Consider the following 16,786-nt stretch of genomic DNA (forward strand, 5'->3'; position numbering starts at 1 on the left):
CTGTGGTGTCTCTTTTGATAATCCCTGTTGGAGGCAGGAGATGTTGCTGGGAGATATCGTCCAAAGGGAAGAGGATGGAGACTTGGCTGAGCTGATGCAGTGGTAGGGCAATACATCACATCTTCATTGCACGCCTGTCCCTCGGGTGTAACCACTGGGAATGCAAGGAAGGTGGAAGAGAACCAAGACAGGTCATAAGAATAAAACTGCTGGCCAGAAGATGGCCAACAGTGATTCCCCAAGTTGCCATTAAGATTCTGTTAACCCTAACTTAAGTTTGGGCAGTGGACTGGCGGTGATTGGTGTGCCAGTTGATCTAACGAAGGGTGTGGTGCACTGGGATGAGTATCGGAGTGACTACTCTTTTAAAATAAAGCAATGCAAATACACACTTGGGATAGCCATGTAGTACCTGTAATTTTGCTTCCGGCATACTTCATTTAGAGATCCCCACTCTGCCCAGAATGGGCTGTGCAGTGCCTCATTCTGTGTTTGCAGGTTTAAAGTAAATTGCAACACAGGTGAATATTCATGATGGGCAAATGATGATTGCTTCCTTAATTGCTGACTGTTAATAAAGTAATCCTGTCTGTTGGCCCACTACAGTTGGCCATGTTTACCACCACCTTCCACTTCATAATGATACTAACAGTGGAAGTAACTAGTCTTCCAGTGGCAGTCAAATGTTGAACACCAAATGCTACTGTTTTGTATAGCTGCAGATGCCCCAACCTTCGGCTTTGGTTCTAAACTGAAGTGGAACAGTAATTTAAAAATGTTGTCCACCCACTGCATCTGCCTACAGTTCCCTAATGCAGTACACTGCATCTGCCTACAGTTCCCTAATGCAGTACACTGCATCTGCCTACAGTTCCCTAATGCAGTACACTGCATCTGCCTACAGTTCCCTAATGCAGTACACTGCATCTGCCTACAGTACCCTAATGCAGTACACACTACCTGCTCAACGATTAACTGCTGTGTTCATGATAGCTTAACAGCTTGTGCTTCTGGTGCAGAAATCTGCATTTTTTTCTAAAAGGAACTGGTCCATTGTTGTCTACTACATATCCTTCCAGCCGTCTCAAGCAGAATCCCACCCGCTGCACCCCTATCCTTAACATTTACAAGCCCACAGCACCTACTTCTTCCCCAAACCAGAAACCATTCTTGTAATGCAGCAGGCAAATGTTTACTAACAAAATCTATGCTTTCCACCTGACTTTGAACAAATGACCATAAATTAAACTTACCTTAACATTTTGCAATCATATTCTGTGTGACATCTCTGGGTATACAGTTTGTGAAGTAAATGCCAATGGCAATGCATGTTTTTTTTTAAATGATGCTTCACTCAGTAACTGCTAACTTAGCATTACACATCACTTCAAACTTCAAGATACAGATGCCAAGGAGATGAGTATTAATATTTATCCACAAATATTAGGAAATTGTATAATCCGTCATTCTGCATTTATTTTGGTGAATACATCCCTGTAGCTTCATTATAGTTCAGCATGTTTGATCTGTTGGGTTGCCTCTTCTGAACAGTTGCACATATATCTGTACCAGAAAGAGATTGGAAACATCATTTACATGCAATGACTTCAAAATTGGGTGTTGACCTGTAATTTTACATTAATAAGTTGAAAGTTATGACATAGGCCCATTATATAAATAGCCTGCAAGTTTTCTCCCTCAGATATTACAGACTACCAACGTTATCAATCTGTAATTAATTTAGCATTCATTTCTTTGTAACTTTAAACATTTTTAGAGAAGATTTCTAGAATGTCATATATTGAATATAGTAGGAGTTCCTAAGATGAACATTCTGAAAGTTTTGTGCCAAACCCCTACCTACTGCGAAATTTTTGAATGTGCATTTAATTGGCAAACATTCTCGTAACTTCACAGAATGATTTATGAAATACAATCTGTGGGTCCTTCCTACATGAGCAGCTGTACTGACCATTAAAAATTTCAGTCCTACAGATGGTTTTGGATAAGAACTTCATTTATCATGGTGACTGTGAAGTCATCACCAATTACAATGGTGGCAGTCATGACTTAATAATGTAGAGCTACTGATGAGCAGAAACATTAAAAACTGAAAATTATCATTTTGTATATAATTTGGTGACTTTGCCTTTATATCGTAGAACAGCAATAGCCCCTTCATGGGTGTGAGTATATGAGGACTTGCCTATGGCTGGCTTTGTTTAATCACGTGGGCTTTGCCCTTGTGATTAAACCATGCCAACCACGGGGATTCACTTCAGAATCTCGAAATACCGAAATCTCAAATTTCAGTTTCTCGAGACCATGAAGCCGAAAATCATAAAGCTGAAGCCCCAGAAGTGTGAAATTTAAAACTACGACTTCTATACAAAACATACCGCACACACAGACACAAACTTACACTTCCCTACACATACACAAATACAAACACCTACACGACGTGCAAAAAAGAGGGCAAGTCCCTTTGCACCCCCCACACCCCCCTACTTAAATATACTAACTCTGAGGTCGCACTACACAGAAACACACAAAAACACCACTACACAAGCTACATTCCCCTCGTGCACACACACACATCACACTAACAAAACACACGGTCACACACTAAAGCCACTACCCAACACCCATAAAACGTACATCTCCAACCATCCACCCACACACCGCAACACCAGAACAGCTAATTCAAAATCTTTGAACTTCAGAATTTTGAATTCTACGCTTCTAGGGTTTCGGTATTCTGCACTTTCGCCTTTCTGGCCTCAGGCTACTGTCTTGGACTACTGAAATAAGGGATTTCAGTAGTTTGAGATTCTGAAAGGGAACCCTAGCCATGGATAAATCCTCCTATACCCACACCCACTCATCGGTAATTGCTTAAATGTACAACACTGTCTAATGTAGGAGAAGGAGCACTACAATTGGTGCTGAAAGTACTGATTTTGTGTGCAAAAGGTAAGTCCCAAACTGTTCATGGTCACTTTAAAGTTTAGGTATCAAATTTTCATTCATTCAGTCTTCTGCTGGTCACACTTCTGTGAATGATAACTCACCCCGTAGGGCATGCAGTGGTCAGATTAAAAGGAAAAGCACTCTGACATGTTTTTATTGGTTTTCTTTAAGAGGAGACAAAGACAGTATTTGTATTCAGGAGACCATGTGGAAGGGCAGTGTAGCAAAGCCACTGGGTTTGGAATCCATAGTGTACTGTCCAGAGCCTACTGTTCAAGGGAAGGACAGACTAGAAATGATGTGGGAATTGTGGTGAGAGAAAAATCTGAAAACAGTGAGGATATCATCAGTTAGCGATAGCCTCATGGCAGTCAGACTCCAGTATAAAGATGTGGCAGTATTCAGAATCTCAGCCTATGCCCCTCAGCAGGGTTGTGGCAATGAATAAAAGACTGCATTCAGACAGCTGTTACAGGACTTACTAGATAAAAGAAAACAACATGAGTTGGTATCTATAATGGGAGAGCTGAATGCTCATATCTGGATAGATGGAACAGGATGTGAAGACTGCCTGGGACTACATGGGTAGGGCTAGAAGAATAAAGAAATAGAGGCCATTCTAGAATTCTGGCTAGAAAATGGTTTGATAATTGCCAACACATGGTTTGCCAAGTGAGACAGTCACAGAGAAGTTAAAAGAAAAAAAGAAGATGGGACATATAGGCTGATTTTACAACAAAGGGCTTCTTTGGTTAGTAGTAACGCCAACCTTTGTGACATCGAAACAGGACAAGTTAGGTGTAGTAACAACAGTAGTAGTGAGAACAGCAACAAATTTCAAGAGATGAACACCTTCATTACAACATTTAACTTGAATGCCCTGGACTTCAGGAACATTATTTATAAAAACTGGACCCTGCTGACAGGGCAAACATCCTTAACAAATGACTTTAAGAACCTTCCACAGACCATTTTTGAGAGAGGAAGGAGTTTAAAAAGTTTATTGGAAACTAGTAGAAACCTGACCGTTAAAAACCCAAGTATGTTTACCTGTGGCATGTGCAGCTATTGCAGGCACATGGTGACTGGGCAAACATTTCAGGTCAACAACAAAAAGTACTGTATAAGAAGGAACTTTACATGCAACTCAGACAGTTGTTTACGTGCCCAATGCCAGGCATGCCCAGCATTTTATGTGGGCAAAACTGACCGTAAACTGAGAGTATATGAACATTTGTATCACATAAGGAGGGTTAAGTTTGAAAGTGCCTTAGCCAAACATATACATAAGTTTCCGGAACACAGTTTTAAATTCAAAACGATAGATGAAGTGACTATGGATGAAAGAGGGGGTCCAGCTTCTTCTCTGATCTTAGAAAGATTAGAGTTAATATGATAACTGAGTCTAAATGCTGGACAATACCCAGGACTAAATGAAATATTTTCTATTCTTTGTGTTTTAAAGCTGAGATGTCTAGTTAGATAATATAATTTGACTCAAATGAATGAGTTGTTTTAAAAATATTCTATACTGGCAAAAGACATTGTATGCATGCAATTTTAGATCACAGAAAAGTTTTAAGAGTAGCATTTACTTGCTTTTAAATAAGCTTCAGAAGCACAATGGTTAATGTTGCTTAATTTAGGGGAATAGTTTTCATTGGTGTGTTTTGAACACATGACACTGGTTTTAGGATTTTTAAATGACTTGTTTAATGCATTTTATCTGAGGAAGTTCTAACACTTGTGGAACGAAAAGCACTTTATAAAGGACTTTTATTTGCTGTGCTACAATTTGCACCGTTTCCTTTAGCCTTTTTCTTTTTTTTTTTTTTTTTTTTTTTTTTTTTACAGTTGTAAGTTCATGCATTTTAATCTGTTTTTGATTTGTTCTGTGACATGGCTTCAGAAGGAAAGAACAGCTCAAGTTTGCTACAAGGTAGTCAAGAAGATATAGCCAATTTGAATGCATTGGTCATGATGTCACAACGTGTGGAGGATTTAGCAACTAGACTGACTCTTTACATGAATTGTAGTCACAAAAACATCGGGGCGACAGCATTGCTAGTACCAGCCTAGGGAAGGGTAGGTTCAACAGCGACTACCTTTGCAGCTGCTGTCACTTCTTCCCCTAATGATGCTATTCCGGGCACAAACACCAGTGTAAAGTTGAACAACCAGGAGAGTACACAATGAGCTTGTCTTAATGGAGACAGCAGAGAAGGGACAAACAGCACAACTTCCTCGGGGCTTATAGGGGTCCACAACTTGAACAACTGGCTGAATGAACCAGTCAGTTTGAATTTTCAACTAAACAGCACAAACGGCGAACATCCGGCTGGAGGGAGTATTGACATTGTTACACAACTTAAGTCTTTGGACTTTAAATTACTAAAACGCAAAAAACTGCACTTAGAAATTGCATACTTCCAAGAATGTGTTAAAGAAAGTATAGTGCCGAAAGGGCTTCGAGTTTGGCAATACCCAGCTGGACTGGAGGTAGGTTTTGTATTCCATCAAGACCTAGTAAAGCTTTTTGATAAGCATGGTCTTGAACTCTTACAACTTATAGTGAAACACTGTAAAAGTTCAGCCGACAATGTGGAGATGCTGAAATTATGCACTTGGATCAAGAAATAAAGGTAGATAAGAGTTTTGATTACTATCTGTTTGACTATGATCTAATTTTCACAATTATAAACCAACATATCAGCAAACTACGAGAAACAAAGCTTAAAAAGCTAAACTGAGACCTTGCCCAATATGAGTGGTTTAGCTTATCCCAACCCACCCTTATCTCACACTAGGAACTGTAGTGGCACAGAGAGTAACCACGTAAGGAACCTGGGAGGTGTGGAGAGCACTAATGTAATGGAAATGACGCCAATCAACATTAGTGAGAGACATCAATGCACTCCTTCCCCAATACGTAGAAGTGAAAGGATTGCCAATTGCAATAGGAACAACCAGGGTCAATCTAACCAATGATGTATCAAGGGCCCAGAGTACAACCAAACGGAGCACTACCCAAACAACCAGCAACCGAATAATGAAAATTTTCACAACAAAGGATAGAATCACAAGCCTCGCCGAGGTGATCAACAACAGAACAGCAACAGACAGAAGGTGAACAGATGCTGGAAGTAAGGACTGATTTGAGTAACTTCTCTTTTTCATTACATGACAATAATAGACTTGAGTTATTATACAACAGAGATGGAGATCTTACTGTATATAATTACTCGCCTTTCGTCACAAGGGATAATTGGCTAAGCTTGAAATGGCTCGCAAGGGCAGTTAGCTTAGTACTACCCTATGAACCTATGAAAATGAACTTGTAGAACTGTTGGCTAAGGGATTTACCTTTGTGCCAGATACAAATGCAGATGTAGCAAAAGCATTACTCGACTTAAAAATATTTGTTAGAAAGTTAAATTTAACTTTGATGCTAGGCAACATAAGTGTTAGGAAGAGTTTTTTTGTGTGTCTAGCACATTTAATCCACCATTGCATCCTGTGTTAAATTTGTATGAAATAATTTTTGAACTAGATTTTAGGAAATGCAGACTGAACCGAAACAACAAACACAGAAGTCAGAACATAAGTAGAACAGAATAAGTCTTGTTAAACGAGTTACAGTGCCTCCCCATTAGAGTTATGAAACCAAATAAGGGGGGAGGGGTTGATATAATGAGCATAGATCTTAACTATTCAAAGATGAAGGAAATACTTCAAAGTGACACTTATTTCTGTGTCACGGATTGAAGTAAACATAGCATATGCTCGAATCAACACTTAAATGATATGCTTATAGAAGCTAAAGTAGACATAAATACTTAAAATTATTAGACTATGCCAGCAGGTAGGATTCCTGCCCTATTTGGCATCCCACAGGTTCATAAATGCACTGTTAATCCACCAATGAGACCTTTAGTTGATGCTAGAAACTCCATTACGTACCCTTGCGCAAAGGTGGTGGACACGATTCTTAAGAAATATGCCCAGGGAGAAACCCAAATTTGTAAGGACACATGGAGTTTTTTGGCTAGTATAAATGATTTAGAATATCATGATGAATACAATTTTTTAACAGTAGACATTAGGGACTTGTATACATCAGTCCCACACACCAAAGGGATAGAATGGGTCTCTCCTATAATGAGGCACAATGGAGCAACAGCTAAGGAGACATCATTAGTTGAAGAACTGTTCGATATTATTTTATCTAACATCCTTTGATATGGAATTTTTCCTGCAAAAAGTAGGTATAGCAATGGGGTCCCCATGTGGGGCGAGCTTTTCAAATTTAGTAATGGCCTACTGGGAACAGGACTGTATTAAAAAGAACTTGCAGATCAGTGAAAAGATATATTTTTACACAAGATTCTTGGATGATATCTTTTTGATTATCAAAGGGGATGTTATTACAGCAAAATAATTGGTGGACTATTTAAACAGTACCACTGAGTTCCTGCAGTTCACATATAACCTCAATCAGGATACTATAGCTTACTTAGACATTGAAATTAAGGACAGGCTCCAAGGCAGGCACATAGCCAAAATTGTTAGAAAAGAGACCTACTCAAATGCATTCTTGCATTTTTCTAGTTGCCACCCATTTCACCAGAAGTGCTCAGTGGTAAAAGGCCAGTTGGTTAAAGCAGCCAGAATGGTGCCAATGGATGGCGACTTTCAACAATAGTGAGACAACTTAAGAAATATGTTCCTAAAGCAAGGCTATCAAGACACTTTGATCATAGACTTAACCAGAGAAGTCAAAAGAAAGAGAAGACTGGACGTATAGGCCGATTTTTACAACAAGGGCATCTTTGGTTAGTTGCAACTCTAAACTCTGTGACATCGAAACAGGATAAGTAAGGTGTAATAACAACAATAGTAGTGATAACAAATTTCAAGAGATGAACACCTTCATTACAACATTTAACTTGAATGCCCTGGACTTCAGGAACATTATTTATAAAAATTGGACCTTGCTGACAGGACAAACATCCTTAACAAATGACTTCAAGAACCGTCCACTAACCATTTTTAAGAGGGGTAGGAATTTAAAAAGTTTATTGGAAACTAGCAGAAACCTGACAGTTAAAAACCCAGGTATGTTTACCTGTGGCATGTGCAACTCCTGCAGGCACATGGTGACTGGACAAACATTTCAGGTCAACAACAAAAAATACTGTATAAGAAGGAAATTTACAATGCATCTCAAAGACAGTAGTTTACATGCCCAATGTCAGTCATGCCCGGCATTTTATGTGGGCAAAAATGACCGTAAACTGAAAGAGTATATGAACATCTATATAACATAAGGAGGGTTAAGTTAGAAAGTGCCTTAGCCAAACATATACATGAGTTTCCCAAACACAATTTTAAATTCAAAGCGATAGATGAAGTGACTATGGATGAAAGAGGGGGTCCAGCTTCTTTGATCTTAGAAAGATTAGAGTTAATATGGCAACTGATACTAAATGCTGGACAGTATAAATGAAATGTGTTCTATTTTTTGTGTTTTAAAGCTGAGAAATCTAGTTAGATAATATAAGTTGACTCAAATGAATGAGTTGTTTTAAAAAAATTCTATACTGGAAAACAGTGGTTAATGTTGCTTAATTTAGGGGAATAGTTTTCATTGGTGTGTTTTGAACACGAGACTGGTTTTAGGATTTTTAAATTACTTGTTTGTTTAATGCATTTTATCTGAGGAAGTTCTAACATTTGTGGAACGAAAAGCTCTTATTAAAGGACTTGTATTTGCTGTGCTACAATTTGGAATGTTTCCTTTAGCCGGTTTTGTTTTTAATGAATAAAAGACTGCATTCAGACAGCTGTTACAGGACTTACTAGATAAAATAAAACAACATGAGTTGGTGTTTATAATGGGAGAGCCAAATGCTCATATTGTGATAGATGGAACAGGATGTGAAGACTGCCTGGGACTACATGGGTAGGGCTTGAACAATAAAGAAATAGAGGCCATTCTAGAATTCTGGCTGGAAAATGGCTCGATTGCCAACACATGGTTTTCCAAGAGAGACAGTCACAAGATCACATGCAAGAGTGGTCAACATGCAACTCTGTTCGACTTCCTCGTAGTAAGGGAAGAGCATTTGGGTAGAATCACAGATTGCAAAGTCACCCCTAGTGAAACAGCATAAACCACTGTTGACCAGAATGAACTGCAAGTAGTAGTAGTAAGAGAAGAATCTAAGGTCAGTGGAGATCAGGCTGAAGACCTGAGAGTTGACTAAATCAAAAGCACAACAATTCAAGGAAATACGCAGGGCTGTAGCACTTCAGGAAGAAGACTGATTCGGGAGAGATGAGGAGTGTTAGTATCTGAAAACAGCATGTGTGAAGACTATAGAATAGATGTGTGGCCAAGCCAGGTATGGAAATAAAGCATATAAGGAACTGTGTTGATGGATTGCAGAAAGAAAGAAATTCAGGAAGTTATCAAAAGGAAAAATGAGTGCAGGAAAAGACAGACCAGGCCAAAAAGGAATCATTTTCTAAAAATTGTTGTAATGCCTCAGTCGAAGCCTTCAAGGAATATGAACATGTGTATAAAAAATGTTAAAAATGAGGGTTATGACACCGTTCTACAGTTAACCAATCAGTCTTGCCCAGGTAACTTCTTGATTTAACCCTTTAGTTTTCAGTGTACCATACATTAAAATACAAACCAATTCTGCATTTTGCAATTTTCTCTGAAGTTCTAAAATCTTCCATTAATTATAATTTCTAAGATGCTACCCTGTAAGAGTCTAGTATCATTCGAATGACATCTCTTGTAATGTAGTGGAAAAGGATTGCCTTCTTTTCCATCACATGTATTTTTGATGTGTTCTTGTAATCTCACTCTAAAATTCCTTTTTGTTTTACTTGTATGTTAACTACAGGAACACCACAAAACATAAATCACAGACTCTGTATCACAGATAAAGTATACGTTAATTTAAAATTTCATTCCATTTATATATTTAACTTGCTATACATATTCACAAATGTTAAAATTCCTACAGGGCAAAGTGTCACAAAGCTGAATATCTGTTAACGTGACAGAATCTTAACTTCTCTTAACTGCTATGTACAAGTGCATCACACACAATTTAGCCCTGTCTTGTAAGAAATAACTAGTTTTGTGTATGAAACGAGTTAAAAAAAAATCATCTTGTAACAAAATTTCACAGTGTTTATATAAATATGACACCAAGTCTCACTGGTGACCACATTATACCCAGTAACAAAATAAATCATTTTTCTGTTTTGTTTATAAAATACATTGTAAACCTCTACTGACTCATGGCTTCCCTTTATTATACTTCTTATACTTTTTGCCTATTTTTATTTGTACTTCTCCAGTAAGCCCTTTCGACTATATCTCTGTCGTAACTAGGATGTTTTTGGTATGAGGTTATGTTACTGTCCTCAGAAATTCTGTCCACTTGCTACAGGGTGTTAAACTATTCGCTACAGAGTAAAGCATTTATTATGTGTTGGGTGACAGCTTGTAGCATGAAGGCGAGTCGTGTTCTATGTAGATGTTCTGTGTAAAGCAGTGATTACACACTAGCCACCCCCTTTAAGTAACCAATGTAAACAGCTAATTTGCATTTTATCAGTTACTTAAATAAAGTTCAAGCCAAACTGGTTAGATATTTGGATCTGATAGAAATATATCATAGTCTTGCATTATGACATTGAAATAAAAGGTATAGCAATGGAATGCCTTATTTGCTCCACCATATGCAGATTTGTTTATGGGGCTGTGAGAGGCAGAATGTTTGTATGAGCAATGTTTTTTAAAAAAATAATCCTACATTATTTTCATTTTACGGATGGTCTCATGTGTTTCGCAATGTGATATGCAAGATGCTGATGCATTTTTTTCCTGAGGCTGTTGTATCTTTGTCCGAAATAAATACTAACCAGTGAGAGAGTGGAAAAGAAGCTAGTGAAAAAGAAAGAGCTCAACTGGACATCCTGAGACCAGGAGGAAAGTATATGAGATCACAAGTAACCTGATTTTGTTAGTCTTGCTGTGACTACTCCATGTAGCATTGGTAGAATTAATGTAGGCTATGGACAAGGGTCCAATGACACTAGTACAAACAGCATTCAGACTGACATAGGGGCTCCCAGTGGGAGTGAGTTTTCATCAGGGGTCAGTTGTTAGCCCTTTGCTATTCATACTGGTCAAGAACTGTGTTCGCAAACAAGCGAGATGGGACAAAAGCTGATAAATATAGGTGATGTAGCATTACAAGCAGACAATGAGCAGGAGCTTCAAAAATGATAGAAAATGCATGCAAATCTAAAGGTACTTGAGATAAAATAGATTACAGATCACAGATGTCGTGGCAGCAAATGGGTGGAAGTCAGAAGAAGTTGAAAATTGACAGAGAAGGGATAAATAGTTGAACAGCATGACAGCTTTAAGTATATGGGAGGGGTGACTAAAGAGAATGAAAGTGCGAGTCAGGAGGTCAAAGCTAGAATCGGAGGTGTTGTAGCCAGCTGATACAGGATGCCGCGGTGGTAGTGTATGATAGAATGCCAAAGAAGATAAAAAGTAAGGTGTACAAAATAGGGGTGCGACCAGTACTTCTCTGTGATTGGAGAAACCTAATCAGAGAAGGCAGACCAAGTTAGAGGTGATGGAGTGGAAGTGTGTGAGATGGTATGTGGGATGCACATTGGGACAGATGGACAAATGAGGACATCAAGCAGAAGTCAAAGTAGCTGCAGACCAAGTTAGAGGTGATGGAGTGGAAGTGTGTGAGATGGTATGTGGGATGCACACTGGGACAGATGGACAAATGAGGACATCAAGCAGAAGTCAAAGTAGCTGCAGACCAAGTTAGAGGTGATGGAGTGGAAGTGTGTGAGATGGTATGTGGGATGCACACTGGGACAGATGGACAAATGAGGACATCAAGCAGAAGTCAAAGTAGCTGCAGACCAAGTTAGAGATGATGGAGTGGAAGTGTGTGAGATGGTATGTGGGATGCACACTGGGACAGATGGACAAATGAGGACATCAAGCAGAAGTCAAAGCAGCTGTAATTGCAGAGAAGATCAAAGAGTACAGATTACTATGGTCCGGGCATATTGTGCAGGAAGACAGAGGACAAGTTGATGAAGATTAGAGAGGAAAGATGCAAGAAGAAACAAGGATATCCTGTTAGGAAATGGATGCATTTCTTGAGAGAAGACCTGCAACAGTCAGGCCTGAGTTTTGAGGAAGGTAGTAGAGTGGCACTGAATCACGACAGGTAGCAACAATTGATGTGACACTCTGACCATGTGTAGAACAAAAATGGGTTGATAGTGATGTCTTTTAAGACCTAATGTTTCTTTTGTTGCACTGGCAGATGGAAAACATGCAACTTGAATTTTTGGTTTTATTGTGAGAAATGGACTTGCAGATGTTGTAGTAAAAGTGAATTTTTATTATCTGTTTTCGTACGATCTATGTAGGACATCAAACCACAACCATTTTGTGTTTAAGGTGTCTGTAAGACAGAAGTTGCAGCTTTTGTGTGTATCGTGGTGTTCAGAATAAGCAATATAGGTTGATAAGAGCTGTCCGCTGATCTCTGAAAATTTTCTTCAGCCTTTGTCTATGCTGCCTCCTGTCCATTTTGTTCTTGACTGCAGTAAAAGAGCACAGCTTACTTTGTAGGCACTAATGTTTTTTTTTTTTTTTGTTCATTAAGAACTTGGTATCGTGTATGTGAGAGTAAAAAAGCTGAGCCTGCAGGAGTTTCACAAATCCTTAGTTTAGTTGAACATTGCTGATGTTTTCCATATTTCTCGACAATACTTGGTGGCATTGCCTATTGAGTGGGATAAAATGAAAGTAGGGTTTAAAAACACATTTTGATTGAGAGAAAGGGAGATATGTGATATATGGTTCCCTATCAGAAGCCTGAAACACTATAAGCTTGAAAATCAAAATCCTGAAACCAAAAGCCTGAAAATTCAAATTCCCGAAAACCCAAAATCCTGAAACTCAAAATCCTGAAAACACAAATAATGCTAATATGTCACTATAATCTACCGACTGACCCTGACCCTAACCCTAACCCTAAGGTCCGTCACTATCGCACACTCACCTGACCCGCGCCCTAACCCTAACTCACTTAAACCGCCCCTAACCCCAATATTTGTCACTATTGCATACATGCCTAACCTGCGCCCTAACCCTAACTCACTTAAACCACCCCTAACCCTAACATAAAACCAACCGCACACGTACCTGAACCCAACGCATGACCTAACACCACAGGGCTAACAATAGCAAAGCCACAATGACGTCAGTATGTCCATTTTGTGTTTTCAGGATTTTGAGTTTCAGGATTTTGGGTTTTCGGGATTTTGAATTTTCAGGCTTTTGGTTTCAGGATTTTGATTTTCAAGCTTATAGTGTTTCAGGCTTCTGATAGGGAACCGATATAAATATTGTACATTTATTCAAAGTGGATGACAAAGGTTAAATTATGGAAAATGAGGGAGATCTCACAGAAAAAGAAGAGGAGCAATTGTTGAATGCTAAAGGGAAAATAAGGAAGCATTTGGATAATATGCATGAGTTTAGAAAGGTAGCTTGGGTTGCTGTTAAGCAATTATTTTTAATAAGCACTCCAGCGCATAACAATCTTTAGCATGACTTAAGTAATAAGTAGAAAGGGTTGTCATCAAACTCGGGGAACCTATAACCAGCAAAATAACCAGTGCTCCTACAGAGGTATTTGAGATGTTTCAGACAGTTTGTCAACATCTATATAAAGCAGAGGAATGTGGAAACCAAGAAAAGGCACAAATGGAAATATTTGTGGAAGACTTAATTATGCCAAGGTTAGAGGAAATTGAGGCTCAGCAACTAATAGCGAAGTCGGGAAGAGTTGTGATAAAAATGGTAATGCATAACCAATCAATAAGAAAGTCTGCAGGAACAGATGGTATTCCTCTGGATGTTTGAAACTTGGGAGAGAAGAGTGGTAAAGCTGTGGAAGATTTTGTTTAATGATATTTTAAAATTGGAGAGGGGAGCATCAGCATCTTGGATACAAACTATGGTGACTGTGTTACCCAAAGAGGGTAGAGATCCCTCATACCCAGATTCATGTACACCCATTTCAATTTTAAACCAGGATTATAAAGTGTTTATGTCCATACTGGCTAAGAGAATGGCAAAGGTGTTGCCAAAATTGCTAGATATAGATCACTATTTTGTGATGGGGAGGCAAACCTCTGATAACACTAGCAGGACATTGATGATCCACTGGAAAACAGTGTAAGAAAATGTCACTGCCATTGGTGGGTCTTGTTACAGGAAAATCTGAATCACATTTATTGGCCAGGTATGCACACACAAGGAAATTTACTCCGGTTTCAGTGACTCTCAAGTATGTTGTTGTCTTTCGGCTTTTCCCAGTTAGGGGTCGCCACAGCAGAACTCCGGTCTGCTAACGATTGGCAGTAGATTTTCACGAATGCCGAGGTGCCAGCTCGACATTCAACCTTCAACGAAGGCACGCCCATTTACGCATGTCTTTCGAATGCCAACCCAATCATGGGGAGGACATGCAGTCTCCACACAGAAGGCACTCCCCGCACTCCAGCCGAGAATTGAACAGGAGAACCTCTTGTGAGACAACAATGCTACCGCTGCACCATGCGGAAGTACTCTCCAAGTATAAATTATATAACTGACGTACATACAACTATTAAGAACAAGAGAAGTAAATATGCATATACATACAAGGTGCAAAGTGCAACTCAGTGCAAGAAATACTGAAATAATCTGAAAGAAACAAGTATTAACAATATGTAAACAATACTGCAGAATCCTCGGAGGCTTGGGGAAAAAGAATACCCCAACCTAATAAGCTGAGTTAACCATTTATGAACTTGATGGCCTGTGGAAAAAAGCTGATTTTATGTCTGCTTGTTTTGGTCCGTATTAATCTGTAATCCTGGCTGATGATGATAGTTCAAAAAGATGGTGGCCTGGATGTGAAAGGTCGGTGATGATCTTCCCTGCTTTTTTTATGACTCTGCAATAGTACAGGTCCTGTAAGGAGGGCAGACTAGCACCAATGATATTTTTGGCAGACCTGACTATTAGATGTAACCTATTTTTGTCATGATTAGATAAGAGATCCAAATCACACTGTTATGGATGAGCTGAGAACAGACTCAATTACTGCTGTATAGAACTAAATCAACAGTTCCTGTGGGAGGTTGAGCTTCCTCAGCTGTCACAGAAAGTACATTTGCTGTTGTGCATTTGTTATGATGGTCTCTACATTGGTCTCCCAAAAACACGAAAGATTCCACAACTGACACAGCAGTATTAAATATAAAGGGGTTTTGATAATATTGTAGTACTATTCCTAAAGTCCACCGTCATCTCCACAATTGTTCAATTCCAGATTATTCTGACTACACCAAAGGGCCAGCTGCTCAACCCTCCCGTCTGTATGCAGACTCATTACCATTCCTGATGAGCCTGATGATAGTGCTATCGTCTGAGTATTTAATAAGTTTGACAGAGGAGTCCTTGGAGGTGCAGTCAGTGTAGAGGGAGAATAGCAGTGGGGAGACATCACTGGGAGGGCACCTGTATTGATCATGCGATTTCTAGATGTAAATTTCCCCAGTTTTGTCAGCTGTTTCTTATTGGTTAGAAAATTGGTGATCCATTGACAGGTGGAAGCAGGAACAGAAAGCTGGGAGAGTTTCAAGTGAAGTTCTGGAATTATTGTATTAAATGCAGAGCTGAAGTCCACAAACAGAATCCTTGCATATGTCCCTGGGTTGTCAAGATGTTGCAAGATATAGTGCAGGCCCATATTAACTGCAACATCCACTGACCAGTTATCTCGATAAGCAAACTGAAGGGGATCCAATGAGGGAGCTGTAATGTCCTTCAAGTGAGCCAACACTCTGTAGAGTCAGTTGGGATTTTTGAATAGGGGAATGGCAGCATTTGCATTCCCTGATAGAATAATAGAATTGATTAGGAGAAGTTATTAAAGCTCAGAGGTGAAGGAGTTGCAGTGATTGAACAGGACAGCAAGGCAGGGGTGTCCTCTTTCCCCTTTCTTTGCTATGTATTTAGAGCCATTTAAAAAGAAAATAAGGACCTCACAAATTCAAGGATATATCTGGAACGGTAATAAAGAAAAGTTAGCTTTATTTGCAGATGCCATTATGTTATACTTCATAAACCAGACAAAGGATACATCAGTATTGTGGAATATTTAGAAACAATTAAGAATCTTTCGGGATTAAAATAAATGATAAAACAAAGGCTACAGCTGTAAAGTATGTACCCACACACAAACCGGTCCAGCAGTACTCGTATACTGAGGATGTGATAAGATGAAGTATAAAAGTATAGGGATAAAAATTCTATTTTGGCAGATAAGAATATGTGGCAAGAGAGTAAACAAAAGATGATACAACAACTGAGAAGTTGGAAGCTCCTCCATATGGATATTGATAGTAAGAGATAAACATTGAAAATACGTCCTTTTAATTTTACACGTCAGGCATATTTTTATCAGGTCTATATCACTTGATTGAAACACCAATTCAGTGAATACCTATTCATTGACCCTGTTCAGCAAACTACCGTTTTTAATCAAATGATTAAATCAGCAAATATTTTCCCAGGGCACTAATTTACCAGGCCAACATATTGAGCGATATACACCACAGTATAACAAACCCACCAATGCGGGGGGCTATGCCCCCTGCAGCCCCAATTATATATACTAATTCCGAG

The 16,786-nt window shown here is 39.0% G+C and overlaps 1 protein-coding gene across 1 annotated transcript in view; it reads left to right on the forward strand.

Annotated features, from left to right (window-relative positions):
* Positions 1-16,786, forward strand: part of LOC122816501 (coronin-7-like) — a 3,324,782-nt gene that overhangs the window by 473,055 nt on the left and 2,834,941 nt on the right. The gene's annotated exons all lie outside the window — the stretch shown is intronic.

This window comes from Protopterus annectens, chromosome 12.part0 (assembly GCF_019279795.1).
Source record: "Protopterus annectens isolate FY-2018-M chromosome 12.part0, PAN1.0, whole genome shotgun sequence".
In the NCBI taxonomy this organism is placed as follows: domain Eukaryota; kingdom Metazoa; phylum Chordata; order Ceratodontiformes; family Protopteridae; genus Protopterus; species Protopterus annectens.